Source organism: Pinus tabuliformis, chromosome 8, assembly GCF_031772625.1.
Source record: "Pinus tabuliformis cultivar Carrire ecotype Pingquan chromosome 8, CPIR1, whole genome shotgun sequence".
Taxonomy (NCBI): domain Eukaryota; kingdom Viridiplantae; phylum Streptophyta; class Pinopsida; order Pinales; family Pinaceae; genus Pinus; species Pinus tabuliformis.
In genome coordinates, this window is record NC_142294.1 from 1,754,058,028 (window position 1) to 1,754,071,048 (window position 13,021).

General features: G+C 39.1%; 1 pseudogene; it reads left to right on the forward strand.

Moving 5' to 3' along the window:
- Nucleotides 1-1,857: 1,857 nt before the first annotated feature.
- Nucleotides 1,858-13,021, forward strand: part of LOC149243122 (uncharacterized) — a 57,018-nt pseudogene continuing 45,854 nt past the window's right edge.

Genomic DNA, 13,021 nt, shown 5'->3' on the forward strand with positions numbered 1-13,021 from the left:
ATTGATGTCTTCATAGGGACTTTAGAGGATAACGTTCAACATGAGGTTTGTATTTGGGAACCTGATTCATTGGAGAAGGCATTCAGGTTGGGAAGAAAAATGGAAAGAAAAATTATGGTAACAAGGAAACCTACCACTCACAACTATAAAGATGGAAGTGTTGTTTCCCCTAGCCTTCCACAACCTACAAGGTTGACACCACAATAATTGGAAGAAAAAAGAGAAAAAGGGCCTTGTTACAACTGTGATAGAAAATACACTAAAGGTCATAAGAGTGTTGAGAAGAAATTATTTTACATAGATTGTGAAGAGGAGGAAGAAAAGGATTAAGAACTGTCAACCAAAGAGGATATACACCATGAACTAACCCTAGAGAAAGAAGAAATGAATACGACCATATCTTGTAAAGCATTGGCAAGAATTACCACTCCTCAAACTCTCAAGATAGAAGGACATATTAAGAAGAAAAAGGTTGAAGAAGTGAAAAATCACATCGAGCATCAAGAAATGAATCTGACCATATCTTGTAATGCATTGGCAGGAATTACCGCTCCTCAAACTCTCAAGATAAACAACATATCAAGAAGAAAAAGGTTCAAACATTGAAATATCACCATCGAGCGTCAACAACAATCTGTCCAAATTTTAAAGGATAACCCTGCTTTGGTGCAGAATTGAATGAAACAACAAGTAGATCAACATCGCAGTGAAAGAACTTTCGATGTAGGCGAGTGGGTATTTTGAAAGCTACATGGATACAAACAAATGTCCCTCAAGCAAGCTAAGAAGGATAATAAATTATCACCAAATTACTATGGTCCTTACAAGGTGATGCAAAAGATTGATACTATGACATACAAATTGGAGCTTCTTGCACCTTCCCAAGTGCCCCCAGTTTTCCATGTTTCATGCTTAAATGAAGCTATAGGTGACAAGCTCCCAGTACAAACAATATTGTCAAAACTTGACGAGGAAGGAAAAATCATATTGGAACCTAAATCAGTCATGGAAACAAGAACCTGAAAGCTACGAAATCGATCAATTTTAGAGTATCTCATCAAGTGGAGGAAGTTAATGGCTGAAGATTCCACATGGGAGGACAAGACTTTTATATAGAAGCATCCAAAACTACTCAAGCATTGAGGACAACACTTTTTGAAGGAGAGAGGCATGTTAGGTCCCTATACTACTAGTGTAACCCCTTATTGTTATTAGTGAAACCCCCTTATTATATTGTTGTGTCCATGTAGTCCCCATATTGTTATTACTATACCCCATAGAAGCCCACTATTGTTATTAGTGTGCCCTTACATTATTATTGTTATGTTGGCTCTGTGATCCAGGTGGATCTTTAGACATAATGGCATGGGAAAAGCTCAAAATTCAAAGTGGCAGAAAGGCAATTATATTGACATCAAATCGAAGTGCTCGTCGCCCTGATTCCAATGGTGTGAACAACACTCCAATCTGAGTCTGAACGAAGGAGACAGAAGCAGTCAAAGTTTTGGGTTGACTTGCATGAAACAAGGGAAAATGAAAGTCCAAGGATGCTTCTGGAGATAGTCTCGTTGCGTAGATCTTTTAATTCTAAATCTATTGCAACTTGAATGGGCAAAAATGGACTTCGAATGATGAAGTTATCACGAAAAGAGTTTGCCTTAATTCCTTTGAAAAAGGAGGCATTTCTCTTAAAAATGGGCTTAAAGGCTTCTAAGGGGAAATCACAATCGAAGGAGTTCAAAAGGAATACTTAAGGTCATGTGGAAGGAACCCACGATCAATGACATGCGATATCAGCGATCGGTATCAGCGATCGGAGGAGCATAAGGCATAGACCCCGCCGATCCGATACGTGAGATGCGATATCGGCTATCGGTGGATCAACATATCAGTGATCGGCATGTCAGTGATATCGGTGATATCGACGATTGGCAATCGGCGATATCGGCGATCAGCAATCGGCGATATTGGCGATCAACAATCGGCGATCGGCGGATCCCCACCACAAGGGCCATTGAACAGCACGATATGCAACTTGCGATGAAAGCGCCAGACCCGATGGGTTATAGACCCGATCTAATGAAATTTGAAGTTTGGATTAAAGGCTTTGTGGTTGGATTTTTTCGTGTTTCCATGTATTATGGTTTTAACGGAAAAAGGCCTATTTTCGGGGTTTGGTTGTGCCCATCAATCCTTCCATTCAATGGCTGATATTCTAAACAAACCAACCTCCGATCTAAGCATGCTTGTAAAAAAGGAAGTGTTATAAAACCCAATGCGCGTGGAAAAGTGCAGGGGGAGAGGAATGGCACACAATTCGAGGCAAAACTTGCAGGAGGGGTGAAAGTTATTTTGTCTAGATTTTGACAAATTTTATATGGTGTCTTCCTTTCTCGACGCCACGAATGCAGTGGTGAAATGTGTTTCTCCATCTGAATTATGCATTTCTCAGTCATTTTCCAGAATGGAGGTATAAGACTCCTTTTATTTAACTGATGATTGTATTCTCTTCTTTTCATGCCATTTAATGAATGAAGGCCTCCCCATTGATCGAGCAGGCCCGGAGACATAGTCCAAGTTGGACGAACTCCATTATCAAGTCTTGTTGTCTTCTTTTCATGCCTTTATGTGTTTCTTCTTCTTCTCTCATGTGCACATTTGATTTGTGTGGTTAAGCTGTAATTTTTCCATGGGATTATTTAATACATCTATAAGCGAAAGATCACTAGATCAAGTGGTATCAGAGCAGGTATTTTTAGATGTGAATTTCATGTTTGTATGCTAACAAGAAACAGGCTCCGAAGAGGCAAAGGGAAACTAGAGCCTTTCGATCCTGAAGCAGGGCATGCACATCGAAGGAGAAACATGGCAGAAGATGAGGCTCGTATTGAAGAGGAGAGAAATTTCCGCAAAACCTTCTATTCAATGGTAGAGAATGTCAGTCAGTTGCTTTCAAGGCTGGAGAAAAAAGAAGAGAGAAACCCAGAAGAACAAGGTTTAGTGCAGGGAAATGGTGGAGAATAACCCCCTCCTTCTCCTTCCACGAGTGAAAGTTCTTCTTCCTCTCACCACCATAATCATAGAAATTCAAGGGATGCATCTAAGAAACCTTTCTTTAAATTAGATGTCAAATTTGATCTCCTCGTGTTTAATAAAGTAATTCAGAAAAGCTTAGTAATTGGATTAGGCATATTGAGATCTACTATAGGATTCAGCAGATCATGGAGGATGAGGCAAAGATTCAGTTGGCCTCTCTACGGCTGAGCAACACCGCTCTCGTTTGGTGGGAGAGAAAATTGCAAAGCAGTAAGAATGTTGTTAACCTCTTTTCCTCATGGCCTAATTTTATTTCTGCATTAAAGGAACAGTTTTATCCCTTGGGTTACAAGAAAAAATCATTAATGAATTGGCAGTATTTAAGGCAAGGCAAAGGTCAAGATGTTCAAAGTTTTACAGAGGAGTTTAGAAAGAAAGCACTTAATTTGGGTATTGCACTTGATACACCTGAAGTAGTAACTAAGTACATTGGATCATTACATAGTTACATTAGGCATTCATTATTGTTGTTTGAACCAACTACTATTGACTCCGCCAGTGTGAAGGCAATTCATATTGAGAACAGGGGCAAAAATGAAAGAGATGATCATTCCAAGAAACCACCGTTCAAACCTCCCAATGGCAAACCTAAAGAAAAATGGAAAGGAAAGGAGAAGAAGACGACATCAACCAAGAAAGAAGAAGGAGAAAGGCCTTATTTCACTCACTGCAAAAAGGAAGGTCACAATGATGATCACTGTTGGAAAATGCATCCAGAAAAGAGACCAAAGAAGTATGGAGGAAAAGGAAAGCAGAAGACAGTGGCAACTGCGTAGTAAGACCTTGGAACCAATTTAGGGGATGAAGCATTAATCACAGCAACAGGAACAAAAGGTACTCTTACACCTCATGATAATTTTGAATTGCATGAAGGCACTAGTTCAGTAAATGAGTAACTTCCTAATGAACGAAAAAGAATTGAGTTATTTCATATTAGATTTGTTGTAAATCATACTAAAGTGGAAACTCTATTTATACTGAATCCCAAGAAAACTTAATTGTAGAATCCTTGGTAAAGAAACTCGGCTTAGAAACAAAACCACATCCAAAACCTTACCCGCTTAGATGGATACATGATAAAGAAAAATTGAATGTAACTAAGTAGTGTAAAGTAAAATTTTGTGATCCCATTGGATATCTGTGGCATGGTGTTAGGGAGTCCATACCTATATGATAGAAAAGTAATCTTCTTTCGTCATGAAAACAAATACCAAATCACAAAAGATGGGGTAGAATATATTGTAAGCGTTCATCAAACTAAAATCAATGTCAGCCTTGTAAGTGCATGACAAATGAAGAGGTTGGTAAATTCCAGTAAGGGTTGCATGCTAATGGTTGTAAGGGGAAAAGATGTAGAATTAGACGATGCTTTCTAGGGTTGTGAACATGAACATAAAAAGGAATTATGTGAATTAATTTCTAACTATGATGAGATGTTTCAGGAACCGAATGGATTACCTCCAAAGAGGGAAATACAACATGAGATCCATTTGTAGCATGACGCTCCTTTACCAAATATTGGCATGTACAGGATGTCGACCATTGAGATGGAGGAAATCAAAAAGAAGGTGCAGGAATTTCTGGACCAAGGGGTCATCAGGCCAAGCACTTCTCCATGTGGCTTACCAATTGTCTTAGTGCCAAAGAAAGATGGCACATGGAGGATGTGTGTAGATTACCGAGCACTAAACAAAATCACAATGAAAAATTGTTACCCTCTTCCACGCATTGATGACTTATTAGATCAGTTAAAGAATGTTGTCTATTTCACCAAATTGGATTTTCATAGTGGTTATCACCAGGTTCGACTTGCAGAGCAAGATGTGTGGAAAACCACCTTCAAGACCAAATAGGGGTTGTTTGAATGGATGGTGATGCCATTCGCACTTTGCAACACTCCAGCCACTTTCATGAGGGTCATGAATGATCTCTTTAGTCCTTTCATTGATGAATTTGTTCTTGTATATCTAGATTATATCCTTGTCTTTAGTAAAAGTTGGAATGAACATGTGTGTCATGTGAAGGAAGTGCTTGATGTATTGAAAAAAGAAAAACTCTATGTAAAATTGTTAAAGTGTGAGTTCAGGAAAACCTCTTTGGCTTACCTAGGTCATATTGTTGGTCATGGTCAGTTAAAAATTGATCCTTCTAAAGTTGAAGCAATTGTAAATTGGCCTAAGCCTACTAGTGTAACCAAGGTCCGCAGATTTTTAGGTGCAGTCTAGTATTGGAGGAGATTTATTGCCAATTTCTCTGTTATTGCAGCACCTTTGCACACATTGACAAGTGTGAAATAGGTCTTTCAATGGGGAGGAAAATAGCATAAGTCCTTCGAAACATTGAAGGAAAATATCAGCACCACACCAATCTTAGCCTTACCAGATTTCCAACATCCATTCAAGATTGAAACGGATGCCAACGGATATGCCATGGGAGCTGTACTGATGCAGCAAAAGAAGCCAATATGTTACCATTCTGAGAAGTTCTCTCAAGCTGTGATAAACTATCCCACTTATGACAAGGAGCTTTATGCCTTGGTTCAAAGTGTGAAAAAGTGGAAACCCTACCTAACCGGCAAGGATACCATCATCCATACAAATCATCAGCCCTTGCAATACCTTCAGTCACAAACCAAGTGGCAACAATCTCGTCATTTCAGGTGGACAGGTTTTCTTCAACAGTTTCTTCTGGTAATAAAGTATAAGAAGGGCACTAGCAATAAAGTGGCTGATATGCTATCTCACCCTCCTATTTCTGCTTCTGTTATTTTGCATAATGCTTCATTATCTTTTGAGAGCTATGCTGAACAATATGCTAATGATGATGACTTTAAAGAGATTTATGCAAAACTAACCCATGGTTAACAGGTGGACAACTATCACTTGCAGGGGAAACTGTTGTATCACCTTGGAAAATTTTGTATTCCCACAGGGGAATGAGTACATGTAATTCTAGAGGCCCACATCCCTCTTGTGTTTGGTCACTTTGGTGTTGAAAAGACTTTATGTCATGTAAAAAGATTTTGTTTTCGGCCTCATATGAAGAACATTGTGACTCGCTATGTAAAGGGTTGTGTGATGTGTTCTGTTTCAAAGCCCTCTAATAGAAAACTTGGGCTCTACACACCACTCCCTATTCCGAGTCGTCCATGGGAAAGTGTGTCAATGGACTTTCTAGGAGGTTTTCCTTTTTCTAGAAAAGGTCATGACTATTTGTATGTCACCATTGACCATTTTAGTAAGATGTGTATTTTAATGCCTTGTAAAAAAAAAGATCACTGCAGAGCAGACTGTTTATCTTTTCTTTCAGCATGTTTGGGTCCATTTTGGGCTGCCCACATCAATTGTGTTAGATCGGGACTCTCGCTTTCTCGGAGAGTTTTGGACCAGCTTGTGGAAGATGATGGACACCAAGTTGAAAAGAAGCACGACATTTCATCCACAGACTAACGGACAAACAGAGGTTGTCAATCACACCATGGTACATTTGTTGCGAGGCTATTGTGGGAAACATCCTAAGTTTTGGGATGAACATCTTCCATATGTGCAACATTCCTACAACCGAGTAGTGCACTCATCTACACAGCGTTCACCATTTGAGACATGTTTTGGTTACCTGCCAAAAGACCCTTTTGATATGGTATTTGGAAGGGAAGATGACTCCAGTGGGTGTAACGATAGGGACAAAGCACAACAGTTCATTCAACGGATCCAGTTGATTCACCAAGTAGTACAAGAGAAGTTGGAGGAAAGTCAAGCCCATTACAAGGCTCGACATGACAAACACTGAGTCAACCATCAATTTCAAGTGGGTGACAATGTGTGGTTCCATATCAGCAAGGACAGGATGAAGGGATAAGGAAAGAAGCTGTGACCAATCTGGTATGGTCCATTCACCATTTTGGAGAATATCGGAAACAATGCCTTTCATCTCAATTTGCCGATATATATGTAGATGTACTCCATAGTGAATGTGGAGAACTTAAAGCTGTATGAGCCACCTTTGGTTATGGACACCGAAGAGGTGGGCATAGTTACTACAGTTGATGATTTTGCACTAGAGTATCTCTATGAGTTACCAAAAGACATCATCCTTGATAGAAGAACCAGGACTTCATGATGAGGAGATGTGGAATATCTTCTAGTTGGTTTCAAGGGATGCACCCCAGTAAGGCAAAATGGCTGGAGAAGGAAAGAGTGAGGGAACAATTCCCTCACTTGCCAATTGACTGATAAATATTTTGGCAGTCCAAAATCTCCTCAATGGGGAGGATTGATCCAGGTGGATCTTCAAATAGTGTCATGGGAAAATCTCAAAATTCAAAGTGGCAGAAAGGAAATTATCTTGACATCGAAGTGCTCGTCGCCCTGATTCCAACGGTGTGAACGACACTCCAATCCGAGTCCGAATGAAGGAGATAGAAGCAGTCAAAGTTATGGGTTGACTTGCAGGAAACAGGGAAAAATTAAAGTCCAAGGATGCCTCTGGAGATAGTCCCATTGCATAGATCTTTTCATTCTGGATCTACTACAACTTGAATGGGATAAAATGGACTTCAGATGATGAAGTTATTGCGAAAAGAGTTTGCCTTCGTTCCTTTGAAAAGGGAGGCATTTCTCCTAAAACTGGGCTTAAAGGATTCTAAAGGGAAATCGCAGTCAGAGGAGTTAAAAAGGCGGACTTAAGGCCAGGCAGAGGGAACCCCCGATCAGCGACATGCAGTATCAGTGATCGGTATCAGCGATCGACATCGGCGATCGGAGGAGCAGAAGGCATAGACCCCGCCGATCTGATACGCGAGGTGCCATATCGACAAGCGACGGATCAGCATATCAGTGATCTGCGGATCGACATATCGGCGATATCGATGATCGGCGGTCGATGGATCCCCGTGACAAGGGCCATTGGATAGCGCGATATGCAACTTGCGATGAAAGGGCCAGACCCGATGGGTTTATAGACCCGATCTAATGAAATTTGAAGTCTGGATTAAAGGCTTTGTGGTCGGATTTTGTCATGTTTCTGTGTATTATGGTTTTAATGGAAAAAGGCCTATTTTTGGGGTTTGGTTGTGCCTGCCGATCCTTCCATTAAATGGCTGCTATTCTAAATAAACTGACCTCCGATCTAAGCACGCTTGTAACAAAGGAAGTGTTATAAAACCTGATGCACGTGGAAAAGTGCAGGGGGGAAGGAATTGACATGTAGTTTGAGGCAGAGCTTGTAGGAGGGGAAAAAGTCATTTTGTCCAGATTTTGACAAATTTTATATGGTTTATGCCCTTCTCGACACCACGAACGCAGTGGTGCTATCTATTTCTCCATCTGAGTTTTGCATTTCTCAGTCATTTTCCAGAATGGAGGTATAAGGTTCCTTTTATGTAACTGATTATTGTATTCTCTTCTTTTCATGCCATTTAATGAATGAAGGCCTCCCCATTGATCGAGCAGGGCCCGAAGACGTAGTCCAAGTTGGATGAACTCCGTTATCAAGTCTTTTTGTCTTCTTTTCATGCCTTTACGTGTTTCTTCTTCTTCTCTCGTGTGCACATTTGATTTCTGTGGTTAAGCTACAATTTTTCGATGTGATTCTTTGATACATATATAAGCGAAATGATTCTTAAAGTCTCGGTCGCTAAAATGTATTTTATGAAGGGAGTAATCTAATAAACATGCAGGTACTCCCATGTATTGTGTCGATTAAATGTAACCCTAAATATAGTAGTGGCATATAAAGTCCAAGCAAGAGAAAAATGTAAATCAAGTGTCAGAAATGTCAAGTGAGAAAAACTAATGAAAAAATAGAAAAAAATTGCAAGCTTATAATTACATATCTTTAGTGTATAACTGCAGCCTCATCATTTGTAGACAAGAAGGGTAACTTCAACTAAGATTTTTTGAATTCAGAGATGTCTCTCACACACTACACTAATTGAGTAGAAAGTTGCAACCAGGATCTCGATGATAACATGTGTCTCAAGGCCTAATGAAAAAGTAAAATAGGTGGAAATCCATTTTTTTAATGAGGAAATTTAGCTGTAGCCTGAACTTGGTGAATTACAAGTTCGAAGAGAAAAATTGACACAGGGTTACCCCCACTTACACCCACAATATGCATGTAATATGAATAATCTTGTATGTCCCAGGAATTTAACTCACAAAGGAGTCAAATCTTCAATTCTTAATGAATGGTTAAGACCCCTTTATTAAACTCTTATGCGGAGTTATTCATACTATAGCCCAATATTTTCTTTAATCATTTCCTTCTATGAGGACTTTATCCACCTTCATAAACCTTAGTTTAAAACCTTAACCCACACATTAAACCCTGGTAATGTTGGACTTACACATGAAACCCTCATACCAGCGCTATTTCTATTATAATGTTTATATAATAGAAATCACATAAAACATGCGTAAATTTACCTTTTCGCCTTTTTCCTCAGTCCTTATCGGGCTTCAAAAAGAATTCACTCATGATCATAACTTCATCGGGACTACTCCATCGCTATCGACACATCGCTTAACAACATTCCATCGCATCATCACTTAACCTTCCCGAAATGCAATCAGCGATTAAATCTTCACCGTTGAACCTTTTCCTGATCCAACGGCCGATGTCTTCTCCCGCTCAATCAAACTTGCACGACACTCCTCTATCGTTGATCTGCGCTTAGTGGATCCGAAAGTCCACATCGATTTCAGGTAGACAACAAGTGCGAGGATTGACCGCCCGATAAAGCGGTTTCCTCTCTCCTCCTCGCTGCTATGTGTCCTCTGCTGAATGGAATCGGGTGACTACTCTTTTTTACCAGTTACGGTTTTTACCTCACCCGAAATACCACTTCCTCTTATAGACCTGCCTTTCTGCTTGGTTAACTTCCGGACTTGTTCGCGCCTGATGGTCGTAGATCTTCAACCATCGACGGTTGCGACGGCTCCTCTAGATTCTTATTTCACTAGCTGATAAGTTAATCTTCATCGTTCCTTTCTTGATTCCCTTCTGCGTGATTTAATCATGATCATTTATTTCCTTCAACCTCGTTCGTTGATCTCCGAGATCCAACGGTTCCCATCCATCGACGACTTCTTCGTTCGTCTCTTTACTTTGACTTTACTTCATTTCTTCAGTGTTTACTCTATGGTTTCGGGTTTTTCTTCAGTGTTTCGACCTTCTGCTCTTCCACTGCTCAACTCTCTCTGAGCTTAACTCTACGAATTCTCACTTCACTCTAATCCCTCAATTGGACTCAATGATCCATTATGATTCCTCTGAATCATTCTTCTCCTCTGTGTATTCTAAAAAAATCTACATGCACACACATATTATACAGAATTCCGATGCACTCATAAAACATCATGAAACACACTCCTTTATACAGTTTCAGGATAAACCTCTATATTATATAAGTACAAATAATTGATTACATATCGAGACTCTCTGTCTCTCAAGCCTGATCTTCAATATCAATGGCCTCCTTCCTCTCACTCTGCTCGTAGGCTTACATTTCTACTAGAAAGGTTCTGTTGAAATAATTCTAGTTCAAACCCTTAATCTACTGAACTGACTCCTAAATGTCCACTAAGTCCACTTCTAACTCCAGTTAATTCTTAAGAACTCTCTCTAGTTCCTCGAATCATGAAACTTCCTTAAGAGTTATAATTGACTTCTAACTCTCTTGCCACTATTAACCACTCATGTTTTCCTTAATTCGAGAGCATTTACAACATCCTCACAACATCTAATTAATTCTTATCCTACTCACTCAAAAGCCTAAATATTACATTAATTCATCACTTAGGAATCCAAATTCCTTAAAACGCATGACCCCCTATGTCTACTAAAATACAATGACTTTATCTTGGGTTGAATGCTCTTGCATCAAACTCCCAAAGTAGAAAATATTCATGATCTCATGATCATGTGTTTTCATGTGTTGATAAAAACCTCCAAGGTCCCAAACTTTAGTTTGTAGCTGCCCAAATGTATTGCATCTTTGCCGCTGTTGTATTTCTATTGTATTCTATTTCATCTTCCTTTCCTTCTCAATCAGGTTCAAGTTCAGATTGATCATCCTTCCTGTTGCTATCAATTTCCTCCACGTGGACTATTTCATCATCAACAACCATAATTCTTCAATCTCTGTCTCCAGTTCATCCTTGAACTGGTCCATATTCTGCCTCTTACTTCTTCTTCTTTCTCTTTTCTTCAAGTTGTTGTTGTTGTCCACTAACTCTTCAAACTGTTGTAGGTTATTTTCACTTTGTAGTTGATGGTTTACGTTTTCTTCTACTTTTGATCTTGCTCCAACTTTTTCTGCCCTAGATATTGTTGTATTTACTACTCTAGGTACCACTGTAGGCATTGCTTCCACCCAAACTTCCTGAATATCCTTAAGAATATTTCCCCCTGCAACATCTAATTTCTACATTGGATTCTAACTTTCCAGCATTCCCTCCAGCAATTGAACATCTCTGTTCCATGGATTAATTTCTTCCACAAAATATTCTTCTTTCATCTTTATTTGGCTGTTCATCTGTGCCAAATTTTCTCTAGCATCTGCAACTAAACCTGCATTCACAAAACATTTGTTAAAATCATAAACATAGGGCTCTGTGCCTTATTTTCCTTTGGAAACACTTCATTTTTCTGCTCTATTTTCTCCTCCTCTGTCAGTGCATCAATATGCTGATTTGAATTCTCAAAAGTATTCATAAGAATGTCAACTAGTCTCTCCTCCACACTATCTATTCTAATGATGTCTTTATGTCCCTCTCCACTGTAATGAACTTCTTCATTCTTGTTCAATTCTGATTTTACAACTTGAACACTTACTTTTTGGTTTTCTAGCCTTTCTTCCAAAAGACTTAACTCATGCCACAAATTTGCCATCTCGCTTGGAATTTCTCCCAAAAGTTCTATACAATCCTCACTATCTTCTTCTTTGTCACAAGAATAACTTATTGACACTATTTCTTCATTCTCGATTAGAATAAAATTCTGATCCTCTAACTCTTTGATAGTTTTTGATGTTTTTCCATCACTCTCCCTTTGATCATTTAAGAAAATCAATTCCTCATTATTCTCTTCAATAGAAAATTTCTTATCATCAGATATAACTGTCTCATCCCCACTGAAGATATTTCCTCCATTAAGCATGGAATTTATGAACTCCTTTTGTTGTAATAATTCAACTTGATCTTCATTTGAAAGGCAATCATCATCATACTTTACCTGGCTATTTTCACCTTCATTCAAGACATTTCCATAAAATGGCTTATCTTCTGCAATACCTGCATTCAAGCACAACTTTTCAGTTGTAAGACCACAAGATATCATGATCTTATCTGATGATTCAATCACCAATTTCTCCTATTGTTCCAAGTCCTTTACATGACTTAGGAATATTTCAATGGTCTTCTCCTCAATCTTCTCAAGCCCTTCACTCGGTTGCTTGATATCTTTCCCCAACTGTATATGAGACCTATCTATCTCATATTCTTCCATAACAGAATTTAGATTCTGCCTGTTTTCTTCCTTCTTTATGATAATATCAGCAAATTGTTCTTCTTTACTTGTTGCACCTGCAAACATACACAAATTTTCAGATTTAAACATGTGACCCTTTGGCCTCACTTGAAGTTTCAGTCTTCAATTCTTCATCTTTACTCAGAACTTCACCCTGTTCTGCTTCACAAATGGATACTTCCATTTTCCTTTCCAACTCAGCTTCTCTGAGCTTTTCCATCATCCACCTTACTTGCCTCTGTTGTAGCCTTCTCTACAACTTATGCCACTTCACTGGCTTCTTCCTTAATACCCAACCTAGTCTCTGGCTTTCCTCTAGTATCATCATCAATAAATCAAGTTGTCCTTTCATCTCTGCAATTTCCTTGTCAATTTCCTCTTGACTCATCCTCTTTCC